The sequence below is a fragment of the Rhinopithecus bieti genome, unplaced genomic scaffold (genome assembly GCF_001698545.2).
Source record: "Rhinopithecus bieti isolate Rb0 unplaced genomic scaffold, ASM169854v2 scaffold_5626, whole genome shotgun sequence".
In the NCBI taxonomy this organism is placed as follows: Eukaryota; Metazoa; Chordata; class Mammalia; order Primates; family Cercopithecidae; genus Rhinopithecus; species Rhinopithecus bieti.
Window position 1 is genome coordinate 5075827 of NW_016805666.1, and position 14582 is coordinate 5090408.

General features: G+C 37.5%; 1 long non-coding RNA gene across 2 annotated transcripts in view; it reads left to right on the forward strand.

Annotated features, from left to right (window-relative positions):
• LOC108530484 (uncharacterized) overlaps window positions 1-13575 on the forward strand; it is a 24387-nt gene extending 10812 nt beyond the window's left edge. Inside the window, exons 2-3 of one of the 2 annotated variants that reach the window (XR_001885844.1) lie at window positions 4228-4268; window positions 13233-13575. This is a non-coding gene — a long non-coding RNA (uncharacterized LOC108530484). Of the gene's footprint in view, window positions 1-4227; window positions 4269-11456; window positions 11729-13232 lie in introns of those variants that run through there. The other variant, XR_001885845.1, reaches the window with a different exon arrangement.
• Window positions 13576-14582: the final 1007 nt, after the last annotated feature.

A 14582-nucleotide genomic window follows, 5' to 3' on the forward strand; every position in this document is an offset into this window, starting at 1 on the left:
TTCTCCATGAGCATGGTATGTTCTTCCATTTGTTTGTGTCCTCTTTTATTTCACTGAGCAGTGGTTTGTAGTTCTCCTTGAAGAGGTCCTTTACATCCCTTGTAAGTTGGATTCCTAGGTATTTTATTCTCTTTGAAGCAATTGTGAAAGGGAGTTCACTCATGATTTGGGTCTCTATTTGTCTGTTATTGGTGTATAAGAATGCTTGTGATTTTTGCACATTGATTTTGTATTCTGAGACTTTGCTGAAGTTTCTTATCAGCTTAAGGAGCTTTTGGGCTGAGACGATGGGGTTTTCTAAATATACAATCATGTCATCTGCAAACATGGACAATTTGACTTCTTCTTTTCCTAATTGAATACCTTTATTTCTTTCTCCTGCCTGATTGCCCTGGCCAGGACTTCCAACTGGTACCATTCCTTCTGAAACTATTTCAATCAATAGAAAAAGAGGGAATCCTCCCTACCTCATTTTATGAGGCCAGCATCATTCTGATACCAAAGCCTGGCAGAGACACAACAAAAAAAGAGAATTTTAGATCCATATCCCTGATGAACATCGATGTACAAGGTATATACTTTTGGATTTGGGTGTCTTCTGATTAGACCCCATTGATTTCTTGAGAACACTCTGCCCCTACTAATCTGAATGCTTCTGCAATAGACTACACTTAATTATCTTTTGCCTCCCATCAGTTCAGAGCCACATGTTTAAATGAAATGAAAAACTGCCTCATTTCAAATTCGAAAACAGTGTATTTAGCTAAAAGCCGTGCCTAAGGAAGAAAAGTAGGGTATATGTTTCTGGGTATGAGAAGGAATATTTTAATCACCTGATTTATGGTTCTTTGGCTACAATCTTTGTTCTTTCATTTAGCCTTCAACTTTATGAATAGAAGAGGTCATTTTCTCTTGAAGGTAATTTAGTTTTCCATTTTCTTTATAATCAGATGGTAACTATTTCAGATGCACTCTCAGCAGGAAAACATTGAATATTTTTAAATAAATGCACTTACTGCAATTAAACCAGCCATAGCATGTCTGCTCATTAAGGTTTGAATTTTGTTAAATGTTTGCTGAAAACATATCCTTATGTCTTAGAAAACCAATTCACTCTTCCATTAGAGATATACACATTGAGGAAACTGAGGCCCAAAATGATCATAGGATCTGCCTCATGTCACGTAGTTTATTCATGGCAGAGATAGTTCTTGAATTACTTATCCTTGACTCCCACCCTTGTACTCTTTCCAGCCTGCTGTGCCACCTCCCTCTCCAAGTAAAAATGTGTTATCCAGTGAGACTCAATCAATGATTACTACATTCTTGTTATTCAGAGTGTGGTCTGGGAACTAGCATCATGGACAATCCCTGGCAGGATGTTAAAATGACAAATCTTAGACCCCCACCCCAGACCCATGGAATCAAAATCTGCATTTTTAACTCAATTCCCAGAAGATGTACAGATTGAATTGTATGATGAACCTAAGAACCTAAGTTCTCACATGAAACTTTTTAATTGCATGTGTTTCATTAGGTTTTATAGGATTGTAAAACATACTGTGCAGTTTTCATTTTAACTCATAAGGCTGTTAATTATTCTTTAATTTAGCTTGTTAAGTGACAGAAGTTTAGCACTATCCATTTATTTAAGTGCAAAACTAAGAATGATCTCTAACATTAGGCTGGCTGTTGGATAAAGTAATACCTTTTGGGACTGATACTCAAGACCTTTCATAATTTGACGTACAATAGGGGCTGTGATGGTATAAACAGATTTTAGATGTGAAATGGACAGTTGTTAAACTGGACTATCCTTTTCACTGAGAAATACACAATGGTTACAAACTCAATCTTAAAACACTCTTTGCAAACATAAGTTGAAGGCAGGAAATTTTTTTGTCCTCTTCCTTATAAGTGAATACCAGTGGTAGGAAAAGGTCTGCCATCACAAACTTAAACTATTTAATTCCTACTTTGGAATGGAGGAGCAGAAGCTGCCTTTGCACACGTCATTTTGATTCATCTCTTATTTTCCCCTCCTCTCCGTCTGTATAGTCGGTGCCTTGTCCTCTTGTGTCGTACTGCTCCAGAAATGTATTAAACAGTCTTGTTCTTCCAAATCGTTTTCTGTAATGCCAACAGAAATGCCTTTTAAAAAAAAAAAACAAAATTTGATAATCTGAGCTTAAAACTTCCAATGTCTTCTATTCTTATAAGATGAAGTAGAAACTTCTTAATAGACCTACATCTTAATGTCCACCATGATTTGGCTCTGACCCAATTAACTAATGCAATGTGTTATCCTTGCTTGTGCTCTGGATAAGAAAAAGAACATTCCTGCTCTATAAAAGGCATTATGGAAAAAATGGGAGTAATTTGAATTTATTCTGTAACTTTGATCTGTGTATCACAAGAAGTATTGCATCAATGTTAAGTAATTTTACTAATTTTATTAATTGTAATGTTTATGTAAAAGAACATCCTTCATTTTAGAAAATTACACTCAGGTGTTTAGAGTGTAATTCTGTTTGCAGCTTTCTCTTTAGAAAGTATTATACACACACACACACACATATATATACATACACATGTATGTGTACGTCTGTGGAGAGAAGGAGTCATATGAGAGGGAAAGAGAGAAAGTATGTATGGGAATGCTGAACACATGCAGTAAAATGTTAACATTCAGGAATTTAAGACTTTTAGGATTTCTTTGTGCTATTATCGCAACTATTCTGAATCTAAAATTTCAAAATAAAAAGTGGAAAAGAAAATAAATTTTTATCAGCTTGTCATGTGGATCATCCTGCTGCCATTACATTTCTGTTATAAGATAGTAATCCACAAAATAGCTTCATGACTTATTTTTTAATGGAATGAATCTTATGAAGCAACAGGCTTACTATGATTCAAGTTATATATGTTATATACACCTATCTATTTTAGTATAGAAAATAGACTACAACAGTAAATATACAAATGTTAAGGATAGTGTCCTATGGCAGTGGGATGATGGATGATTTTAACTTATATTTTCTTTTGCTTATCTGTTTTTCATAATTTATTCAAATGACTTTTTAAAAATTAGAAAATATTCATGCAAATTATTTGTTAAACTTTATTTCATTTTGTTTTGAAATTAAGATTACAAGTAATGTATTTGCATCTTACTTTGCGAAGTATTAGTGTCTATTTTAACATTGCTTAATCAGCAATTCAATAATTTCCCTAGTATTTTGTTTTTCTTAGTTGTTGACAGAGAAAAACAATTGAAAAAAATATTGCTTTTCCTCAACCATTAATGAATAGTTGTCATCTACTTTAACACTGGAATTTTTACTGTAGCTGCTAGAAATGGAGAGACTGAGTGGTTTGGATAAATATATATACCTTTGTCATGAACCCACTGGAAAAAGTATTATGAAGTGCGAAAGAGAACAAAAGTCAGGTACAGAGAAAACCTGAAGAGACAAACACCCTATATGTCCTTTCTATTTAAGGGACAAAAGTAGTTATACGTTTGTTCAATGACTAATTAATTGCTTCAATAATTGCATTTTGGCCACACCAGGACACTCATTGCTTATCAAAAGGTGATTTGCTAATTAGGAGTTTTCATCTAAAAACAGTGAAGAACCGAAAATAGAAAAAGGAAAGCTGAACTCTTTCTTAGGGTTTTACTTTTCCTCTTCTGTCATCAGTCTTGGGAGAAAGACTCTGTACTTTTGAAATTTAACAATACTTTTTTTTCTTATTTTTTTCCCTACTTAAAAAAACCACAAATACTGAATCTAAATTAGAAACTTTGTAATTCCAATGCAAAAAATAACTCATTTATGTTTTTCTCAAGCAACACACACACACACACACACAGGCAGACGTACATGGACACTCACATATACATATTTATTTTACTAAAATAGGATTCATATTATTTTGAAACACATCTTTTAAAATTGATATATTGTAAATACCATTCCCTCTAAGCATTGTTCCACTACAATTTTACCATAAACAGCTGAAGTTAATTTACTTTTATTTGATACTTATGGCATTTCAAATTTTTTTTACTCCCCTAATAAAGACAGCACTTTGATAACTATCCCTCCAGCTAAATATTTGTTTACATTCTTAAATGTTTTCTTATGATAAACTCCTAGAAATATGATGAAAAGATTAAAGACTGTATTTAAAAATAATTGTGAAATGTATTTCTTTTTTCAGAGTGTGAATAATGTTGTATACTCAAACTCCGAGAAACACAGGTATGCTGCGTAATCCATGTCAACTTGATAGCTTAAAAATCCTATCTTGTTTTAAGACACATTTTCTTGATTACTAGAAAGATTAATCTATTAAATTATACTTGTCAGCTATTTATATTTTTTCTTTTGTAATTTATCTTTTATTTTATAACTAATACTAAAATATGAAAATGTTAGAGGTGAAAAATTTTCCTTGTTTTATTTTTTAAAGCCAGAGAACTTATTTTCAGATAAAGTCTTAGAAGAAAACCTTATATGGAATAGCTAACGTGTACCTGAACAGGTTGAAGTGGGAAAGCAAAACTTAGATAAGATGTTTGAGCAGGGTAGTAGACATTTTCAGAATTAATGGAATAGAGAAAAAATGAGTGAAAAAAGAAAAAAAAGAAAAACAACAAAAAAGAAACAAGCCCCAAACAGGTAGAAAACAAATATAATCACGTGTTAAAGAAAAAATTATTCTAATGCTTATTAAAGACAGTAAGAAAGACTTTGTTAAACCCTGGTGGCGGGGGGTGGGGGGTGACTATCAAGATAAGCGTAAAGACCACTGAGATTGGGTCTTGCATTGGGAAGAGAGATGGAGCTTGGCCCCGAATGTAAAAAGGAAATGTGGGAATCCATAGCCAAGGAGCACGGTGAGGGTCGCTCGGTGAAAAACTGCTAAGAGGAAACATCAAGGATCCAGGTGGTATTCCGGCTAAGTCTACTTAGTAGGATCCTTGCTGAAGGCAAGCCAGTGTGGTAAGACATCCAGGAAGGGAAATGAGGGATCTGATTAGATATCGAGGGTGGAGGACTTTCACTAAACTGACTTAGCCGGATTTGTGCTAAAACTGGACCATGCAGAGATGAACTCAGAAGTCCAAAAGTCAGGCCTTGTTGGAAAATGGCTCATAGGAACCCAAGTAGAGTTTGGCCAAGGAAAGAATCGTCGTCACATACAAGTGAAGCGAGAAAAAGACCTCCGTATTTATCACAGGCCAGGACAATTGCAAGAATACCTTGTTACTGCTTTTTTCCTCACCCTCTTTCAAATTCTTTAGGGAATTCTTAAAGCTTGGAGAATGTTTCCAATTTAGTTCAGTCTGATACTTCGAAAAAAAAATTAGGAAAACCAGAATTATGATAACTTAATCATTGGTTTCTCCTATAATGCCAAAGCTGCAGGAGTATAAGGGAACACTGCCTGCTTCAGTGTTGAATGGACACGTAAATCACCTGTAGGTCCAGGAGGAGGGCCTGGGTTCTGCATTTCTATTAATCTCCCAAGTGATACCCTTGTCACTCCTCTAGCAAAGACAATAAGGGGCAAAAAATAAGCTGAACCCTCTTATTTTAGACACAAATTACTTCAGACGTGTGGGGACATCTACATCTACCTGTATGGCAAAGTACATGACCATAAACCTTTACACACACACACACACACCCCTACCTACCCGGGAATCTGGATGAAATGCAATAGAGCTGGAATTAAAGTAAGAGGAATCTCCAGAACACCGAGGAAAGTGAAAACTAGAGTCTACCTAGCTGAACTGCCGTGAGACAACTGAAAACTATTGACCTGATTTTCCAAATGAGTCCTAGAGAGGGGAAGGTGACTTGCTCAAAATTATATCTTTGTAAGCCCAGTGTAAGCACTTGTACAATTATTCAATAGAACCTGAAGAAAATATTGACAAAAAACAATGGGAGAATTCCTGCATTACCATATAGTAAAACGTACTGTAATGCTACTATGTTGAAAACAACAGTAACAACTGGAGAGAGGGGACTGTGGAGATCAGACATGGTAAGTTTGAGAGACCTGTTAGACTTCCAAGTGGAGATTTGATGTGGGCAAATAGACACATTTCTCGGAAGTTTAGGAAAGTGGTTCCATATGGAGACTTGGAAGCATCCGTGTAGATATGGCATTGAAACCCACAGAACTGGATCAGATCACTAGAGATTGACTGTCTCTTGAGAAAATAAGAGGTCTAAAGATGAATCCTGGGGAACTCTACAGTTCAGAGCTTGGGAATATGAGGCGGAACCAGAGTCAAGACTGAGAATGAGCGACCACTGTAAAGGAGGAAAACCAGGAGAAGGCAGTGTCCTGGCAGCCATAGGAACAGGAGAGAAGGCAGAGAATCTGAACATAGTTGTTGGTAGGAGGGTTGTTGTGAAAGTTCCCTCATGATTACCTAACTTATGGATGAAAGGAAAGTTATTAACTAAGAGTGATGGTGGAGAAAGATAAGGTGGAAAATGGCTACTGACGCATTGATTTAAAAAGACAAAGTAAAACAAATGAACCTGGAAAAACTTCAATATGTGTGTGTGTTTATGACATAATTTATGTTAAAAACATAATATCCTCTATATATAGATACATATTGTATCTATCTATATATATATTAGATATAATATGTATATCATAGAAGAGAGTATAAAAAATACATATAAGATTTCCCCAGAGAAAGTGGAGAAGGGAGAAACCTAGTTTTACTTTATAAACAACTATATTTCCTTTTGAATTGTTATAGCAAACATATTTTGCTTTTGAGTAAAGGTAAGAAAAAATAGTTGGTCTTGCGGACCTTTGTTAAGGAAGTAACAAATCTGATACAAAGGTAACAGTAACCTTTGTGAGACTGACTGCAGGATGGCTCCGCAGGTTCCCAGGTCCTTGGAAGACATTTGGGTCTTAGCGAAGGCCCTTTGTCCCATGAGGGATGGTCTGTGTTATCTTAGTTAGCTCGTGCTGCTATAACCATGGACTGGGTAGCTTATAACAACAGAAATTGATTTCACACAGTTCCAGAGGCTGGAAGGCCAAAATCAAGGTGCCAGCATTGTTGAGTTCTGGTGAGGACCCTCCTCCCGTTTGTAGACTGTTGACTTCTCATTGTAGCCTCCCATGGCAGAAAGAAGGTGAGAGGGTCCCTTTTGTAAGGGCACTAATCCTACTTAAGAGGGCTCCACCCTCATGACCTGATTATTCTTAAAGGCCCCACCTATAAATATATCACGTTGGAACTAGGATTTTAACATATGAATTTTGAGGGACACAAACATTCAGCCCTCTGTGTACGCCTTGCAGAGCCATTTCTTCTTTGGATGTCTCACTGTGGGGATAATAGGGTTTTGGGGTAACTGTATGACTTTGTTGTCCTTGTTTGATTTTGTAGTAAAAAACCTCTGACATCAGGTACCTGATACTGAGACAGATATTCAGACATATGGTGTTTTTTCACATTAAGTCAACATTTCCCAAGAAGCTGGCCAAGTTCACCTAGAAGCCTTCTGTTTCACTATTATTAATTTCTCAGGCCTAAGAGTTGATATATATAGGGCTTTTTTCCCTATCCTAGAGAAGTACTAGGACAAGTTTCTAGAGATCTCAGAATTGAGGGTCTCTGAATGTGGCCAGATTGCAATCTATAATTGCAGGTTTGGAGCTAATTCTTGATAGCATTAACCTCATCCAGAGTTGATCTGTGAATCCTTGTGCCAACCTTGAGATCTTCACAGTCATCTGTAAACTCCATGGGAATACTGGCTAATGACTGCTGGCTTTTGTTCTAAGCTGAGGCCATGTGACAGCCCCTACTTACTCCAGAAAAGCTAAAGAAATCTTTGGGATCTCTATCTTGGATTCCAATGCTTCCAGTGGCAGTTAGGACTATGGTCTTCCTGGGATTTTTTCCCAGGAGAAGGTAAGGTAAAAGATTTCTGGGGGCGATCAGGGCACAACCAATCAGTTCCACGGGGCAGCCTGGACACCATCACTGACCTGGAAGTAGCTCAGGTGCTGATTCTGCCTCCAGGGTGCACACACCCTTATATGATGAAGGAAGAAACTCATGGGGTTTCTGGACAACTTGGCCTTCAGAGAAGGACCTAGGGTTAAACACTGGGTGTTCCTACACCTACTATGAGCTACAGAAACAATTCTGGGCTCCATCAGAATTCACAAATGATGGGGAATTTCTTAACTTTGGAGCTTTTCAGAGATAGCCTGATGTACTGCAAAATAGCTGAACAGATTCTGGGGACATTGGGGTTACCATAGCTAATTCCATAGCCCTAAGTCTTTTCATTTTTTTAGACAGAGTCTGGCTCTCTTACACTGGCTGGAGTGTAGTGGCGTGATCTCAGCTCACTGCAACCTCCCCCCCCCTCCCCGGTTCCCAGTACAAGTGATTCTCCTGCCTCAGCCTCCCGAGTAGCTGGGATTACAGACACCCACCACCAGACTGGCTTTTTTTTTTTTTTTTTTTTTTTTTTTTGTATTTTTAGTAGGGTTGGGGTTTCACCATGCTGGTCAAGCTGGTCTCGAACTCCTAGCCTCAGGTAATCTGCCGGCCTTGGCCTCCCAAAATGCTGGGATTACAGGTGTGAACTACTACTGCACCTGGCCTGGCCCCTAAATCCTCTTAATGCCAGGAATCACCTTAGGGTTTGGGGCTTCAAGTCAAGGGAAAAGCAAAGGGAAGTGCTCACAATTAAAAACACTGGAGTTTTCTTAAAGAAAAGGAGGCTCCTTCTGACAGCCACTGGACATTTTGGGGGAACCATCAATTCTGGAGATGCTGTCTCCGAGAAGAGTGTCTATGTACCTTCCTTCCACTGTGGTAGGAAGAAAGCGTTAAATCAAACCCTCTGCGGTCAGAAAAAACAGTTGGAATTGTGTGAATGAGGTTCTGGAAAACTAGATTTCTGAAGCTAGACACTAGTGAGATTAGATCTGTTCTAGAAGCCTTTAGGAAGACCCAAGGTGAGGTTCTGAGGCCCTCCAGACTCTATGGGAAGAGCATGAGAAAATTCCGTTTCCAGGAATGAGATTAAGCCTGGAATGCTGTTGCAATTCCATTGCTGGCTGACTTTTGCTACTGGGCATGGCTGACTGTCTCTGGCAAATTTTCACAGGTTTTGGCCTATTTAAAAGAACAGCTCTACCACTTAGAAGATCCGTGGGTGTTTAGGTAAATTATTTGTGGCCTGAAATCTTGTACATTCACTCTCCAAAGGAGTAATGCAAAATGGATGAGGCCTGAATTCTACCTCAATGCATAAACCATGCTCAGTCTTCTTACAGAATGGTCCTCTCTGTGTGGAGTCTTTTGGCAGCCTCTGTGGTTTTTAAACTTTTATGGCCCAGACTTTGCTCAAGGTGAAGCAGGTGTCCATGTAGTTTTATTTTAGCAGTAACATTCTTGTGTAATGGTTGTTTGATTCTCTTCTCTCATTGGGGTACTTCTGGGCTGAGCTTCTAGCAGGAGAACACTGGCTGTTATGAGTATTTAAAATTTTAAAATAATACGGAGAGGAAATATTATTTTCATTTTGCTGAAGAAGAAATTCACAGTATGATAAAATACTTTACCCAATATTACACAGCAGATAGTTGAGTCTCTTTACTAATGCAAATTTGACTTTGAGATATTTTTTCCATTAGCCCAGAGGTTCTGAATCTTTAGCATTCATCACAATTACCTAGAGGCATTTGTAAAATACCAATTTCTGGGTTCCTCCTCAAAATTAATGACTCAATAGGTCTCTGAACTTTGCTTTACTAACAAGTTTCCAATTGATGCTGAACATTATAGATGAAATATTTGTGTTTTTCCAAAATCCGTTTAAGTCCTAACCCACAATGTGATGGTTTCTGGGAGATGACTAGATTATAAGGGTGAATCTCTCATGAATGTGATTGTGACTTTATGATAAAGAGGTCCTAGAGAGTTCCCTCCCTCTTTCCTCCATGTGAAGTTATGCTGAGAAGCTGTCTATGAACCAGGAAGCAGACCCTCACTAGACACCGAATTTGCCAGCTCCTTAATTTTGAACTTCTCATCCTGGAGAACTGAATGAAATAAATTTCTGTTGTTTACAGGCCACTTTGTTTAGGTATTTTGTTATGGCAGCCTAAACAAACTGATGCTGCTGGTACAGGAACCATATTTTGAAAATCACTGGCCTAAACTATGCTGAGATCTTGAAAATGCTTTTCTCCTGTAATTCTGCTTTAGTTTATATTGCTTTTTAGTTTATAGAATGTCATCAACATCTGTTATATATGGGTAATCTAATGATAGTTTCAGGTCATGTCAAATCATAATTCTCATTGTTTGGACTTTCTACTTTGCGAGAAAGACTTTAGCTCCAAAGGAGTGTAGGTAACTTAGTAACTTGGTTTTACTTTCTTGTGAATATAGGACAAAAATCTTGCTTGGGTCTGGCTGAAATTATTTATCCTCTGACATCTGTAGTAAAACTTATTTTTCCCTTGAAATACTAGAACTTAAGCCCTGAGTATACCATTTTTGTTTGAGAATATTGATGACCACATTTCCTAGCTTTCTGAGGATTCTGATTGCTTAGTACTGACTCCCTGTTGAACATCTGTGTGATCGTGCCTGATGCTCCACCTGCATGAGTATGTATGCATGTATTTGCGTGTCAACTCAGAGTATTGCTTCTGTGTGGATCAAGTTAGGTAAGAGACGTGAAAAAGATTTGTACATTCTTCTAAAAATATGAAGTGATATTATTGTATTTGAAAACAAAGACCAGAATGAGCAGGGGCCAAACTGTTTTCCTGGGATAATCTGCCTCTAAATATATCAATATAATGAACCAATTGGTCTGTCTGCACACGTACAGATGAGTAGGAAAGTTCAGCTGGTTTCTAACATCTGTAGGATATACGTGTCTCCCTGTTTCCGAGATCCTGTTGGTCCTTGGCTACTTTTAATTGGTTATCTGTTACTTGTGTCAGCAGAACTCAGTGAGGTTTCAATGTGACTGTGATTATTGGAATCTTGAGGACAACTGTGTCATAATTCACTTGTCAATGGCTTATGCTGGGAGTTGCCATAAAATTGTGGCCCAAGTATACCTTAATGGGTGGCCAAGTAGAGATATTTATTTCCTTTATTCTAAAAGATTTCTAAGTGCCATGATGGTTTCTGGAACTAAAATATTTAACTTTTAAAATAACATGGTCTTTATCCCCATGCGTACATTAAAATGATGGTGCTCAGTTTTCATTTAGTTACTCGCTTGAATGAGAATGTGAGTAGCTGAAAGGGACCAAAATGTGTGAGTTGCCTTTTTGAGAGGAATCAGAAATTGGTTGCTAATGGAGAAAACTTCTGAACTCAGAAACTCATTATATATTCTGTATTTTTTTTGCAGAAAATACCTAAATTACCTATGAAACTTTCATGAACAAGGCAATTTTTGAAGCTGAAAAGCATAAAATAATGTTGAAGCTCTCAAAGTGAAGAAGATAAAATTGTTCTTCACCTCCTTGCCAACCCCGCCCCTGCGTTTCTGGCCTAGATTTTTAGTGGAAAGTTCTCTTTTAAAATTGCTCTTCTTTCACTTCCTCTTTTCTGAGTGATTGATGTCTAGAGAATTTTGTTTTGCCTTGGATAACTTCAGAGAATACATTTTTCTTCACTGGATTCAGTACATATTTGTGTCTGTACTATTTTTTTTTTTTTTTTTTTGGTTCCAAAGGGTGGGACACCATCTTTGGCTTTTTCTGAATCTTCTCTTCATCCTTATTTTGTGGTTATTATAGAAGATGTCAAAGCATCAGACTAGCATTCATTTGGAAATAGTCTATAGTGTAAGTCAGGGTCCTAATGGGAAAATGGAAACCATATTAGTTATTTAAAATAGAGTAGATTTGCTTTGGGATACCATTACACAGATATTGATGAGCTGGAAGAGCAGAAAGGGAATACTGGTGACCTAGAATCATAGGCACAGGAAGAGCCTGGGACAAAGAAGAAACAGTGAAGACAAAGGGCCTGTGTGGCTGGTTTAGTGAATGCAGAAAGAAGTTGCAGGTTTGACCAGGTATCACTGCCAGCACAGCTGCAGGGGAAAGGAGTAAGGCGGGAAGAAACTCCCATCTCCCACTATTACTCTATTATGGGAGAGTGTAATTGTGACTTTATGATAAAGAGGTCCTAGAGAGCTCCCTCCCTCTTTCCTCCATGTGAGGTTATGCTGAGAAGCTGTGTATGAACCAGGAAGCAGACCCTCACTAAACACCGAATTTGCAAGACACTAGTGAGATTAGATCTGTTCTAGAAGCCATTAGGAAGACCCAAGGTGAGGTTCTGAGGCCCTCCAGACTCTGTGGGAAGAGCATGAGAAAATCCCATTTCCAGGAATGAGATTAATCCTGGAATCCTCCCATCTCCCACTATTACTCAATTATGCTGCCTACTGGCAGAAATTCGGTTCCCAAACTGGGAATGATTGTTTGCCATGTTTTGAGCCCCAACATTGCAGAGTGTAGAATGAGTTTAGAAGTAAGGGAAACTGGATAATAAATTAGCACAATCTCCATAATTTTTGACACAAAGAATAAAATTTGTTAGTATACTTTCTATTTATATACTATCATCAGTGCAGCTTCCTGCAATTAAATATATAATAAAGTTTCATCAAGTGGCACTTTGAATTAGTAATTTTCAACTCAGTGCATTTTTATTCTATAATTCATGAGTTTCTATTTGTTTCTCTGTATCTTTGGTAGCAAATATTTTAAATTAGCATTTGGCAATTCATAATGTGGGATTTTCACCTGCTGTGCTGATTGTAGAACTTAATCTCCATGTAAGTTGCAACTACAAACTGTCTAATAATCTAGCAAACATATTAAAGCAATTTATGAAGAATCAAAGTATATAACAAATTATTTTCCTCTAGAGAGAAAATAATTTGAGAACATATATGGTAGAATTTTTAGAGAAGGAATTTAGAGGTCATGTAATCAATGAACCTTGTTTCTAAAGTTACTTCCACATAATAGTCAATTCCTTCTTTATAGATTTTAGTGCTGGACTGAGATAGTAATAAAAAAATTAATTTAGAGATAAAATAAATAGACTCTTAACACATATGTTTTATTAACCCAGTTTTCTTGAATTCTATGAATTGGAAATATTTCAGGTGGATGAATAAGTAAAACACATGCAAAGAGAAACAAGAATAGGCTAGACTGGGATGTTAAGTCGGCTTGTTAAAAGGCTTATATTTAGAATCTACAATAACAAAAAGGTAAGCATTATCCTTTTTTGCATAATATTATTTGAGGAATGCTCTTCCTATATACTTACAGGAAAATAATTTGATTTTTTTTTCTTTTTTCTTTTTTTGAGACGGAGTCTTGCTCTGTTGTCCAGGCTGGAGTGCAGTGGCGCGATCTGACTCAGGGCAAGTTCTACATCCCGGGTTCATGCCATTCTCCTGCCTCAGTCTACGGAGTAGCTGGGACCACAGGCGCCCGCCACCACACCCGGCTAATTTTTTGTATTTTTAGTAAAGACGGGGTTTCACCATGTTAGCCAGGATGGTCTCGATCTTCTGACCTCGTGATCCGCCCACCTTGGCCTCCCAAAGTGCTGGGATTACAGGCGAGAGCCACCACGCCCGGCCAATTTGATTTCTTTAGTGGAAGAAATTACCAAATAGTGCCAATTTGATTTCTTTAGTGGAAGAAATTGCCAAATAGTTGATTACAGTGAGTCAGGAAGTGTGCATAGATTAATTTAGCGAGCAGTTATGGAGGTCCTTCTATAATGGAATAGAACTATGGCCTATCCTTTATATATAAGAACCAAGAGAAACTACGAAGTGGGAAGCCAGGAATGGGGTCGAAAATTGACTTGCTTTCTGATCAACGCCCCTTGTTAAGCACTCCCACTCCCCTGAACCGTTCAACAGACGTTAAAACATCTCCTTTCCAAAATATTCATTTTTCTTTTGTACATTTGTTCCTGCCTTTCTGTTAGCATGAAATGCCCTCTTTTCCCCCCTTCCTATTGAAATTCAGTCTGTCTTTCAAGACTCAGTTCAAATTCCATGAGTTTCATAACCCCCTCCTCCAGATTCTGTTAGTATTAATCAGTTGCTTCTTCTTTACTCCTAAAAGAATTTGCTCTATTATTTTCTACATCTCCCACACAAATAATTCCTTATTTCAGATAGTGTTCTCCTTTGATAATAGTACCATGGACTGTTATGGATGAAAGCTTTATATTCTTTGCCCCAGAAGACAATACATATTTACATTCAAATGCATTTTCATAGGGTTTGCTAAGAAGAGGTAGAGAGTTTGAAAGTTTAAATATCTAATGCACAATTGTTCTTGGCAATGAAATGCCTGATGTTTCCCTTCCCCTCTCTTCTTTTTCTTTCCTTTCTTTCCTTTTCCTTCCACCATCTTTCCTCTTTATTCCCTTCCCTTCCCTTCCCTTCCCTTCCCTTCCCTTCCCTTCCCTTCCCTCCCCTCCCCTCCCC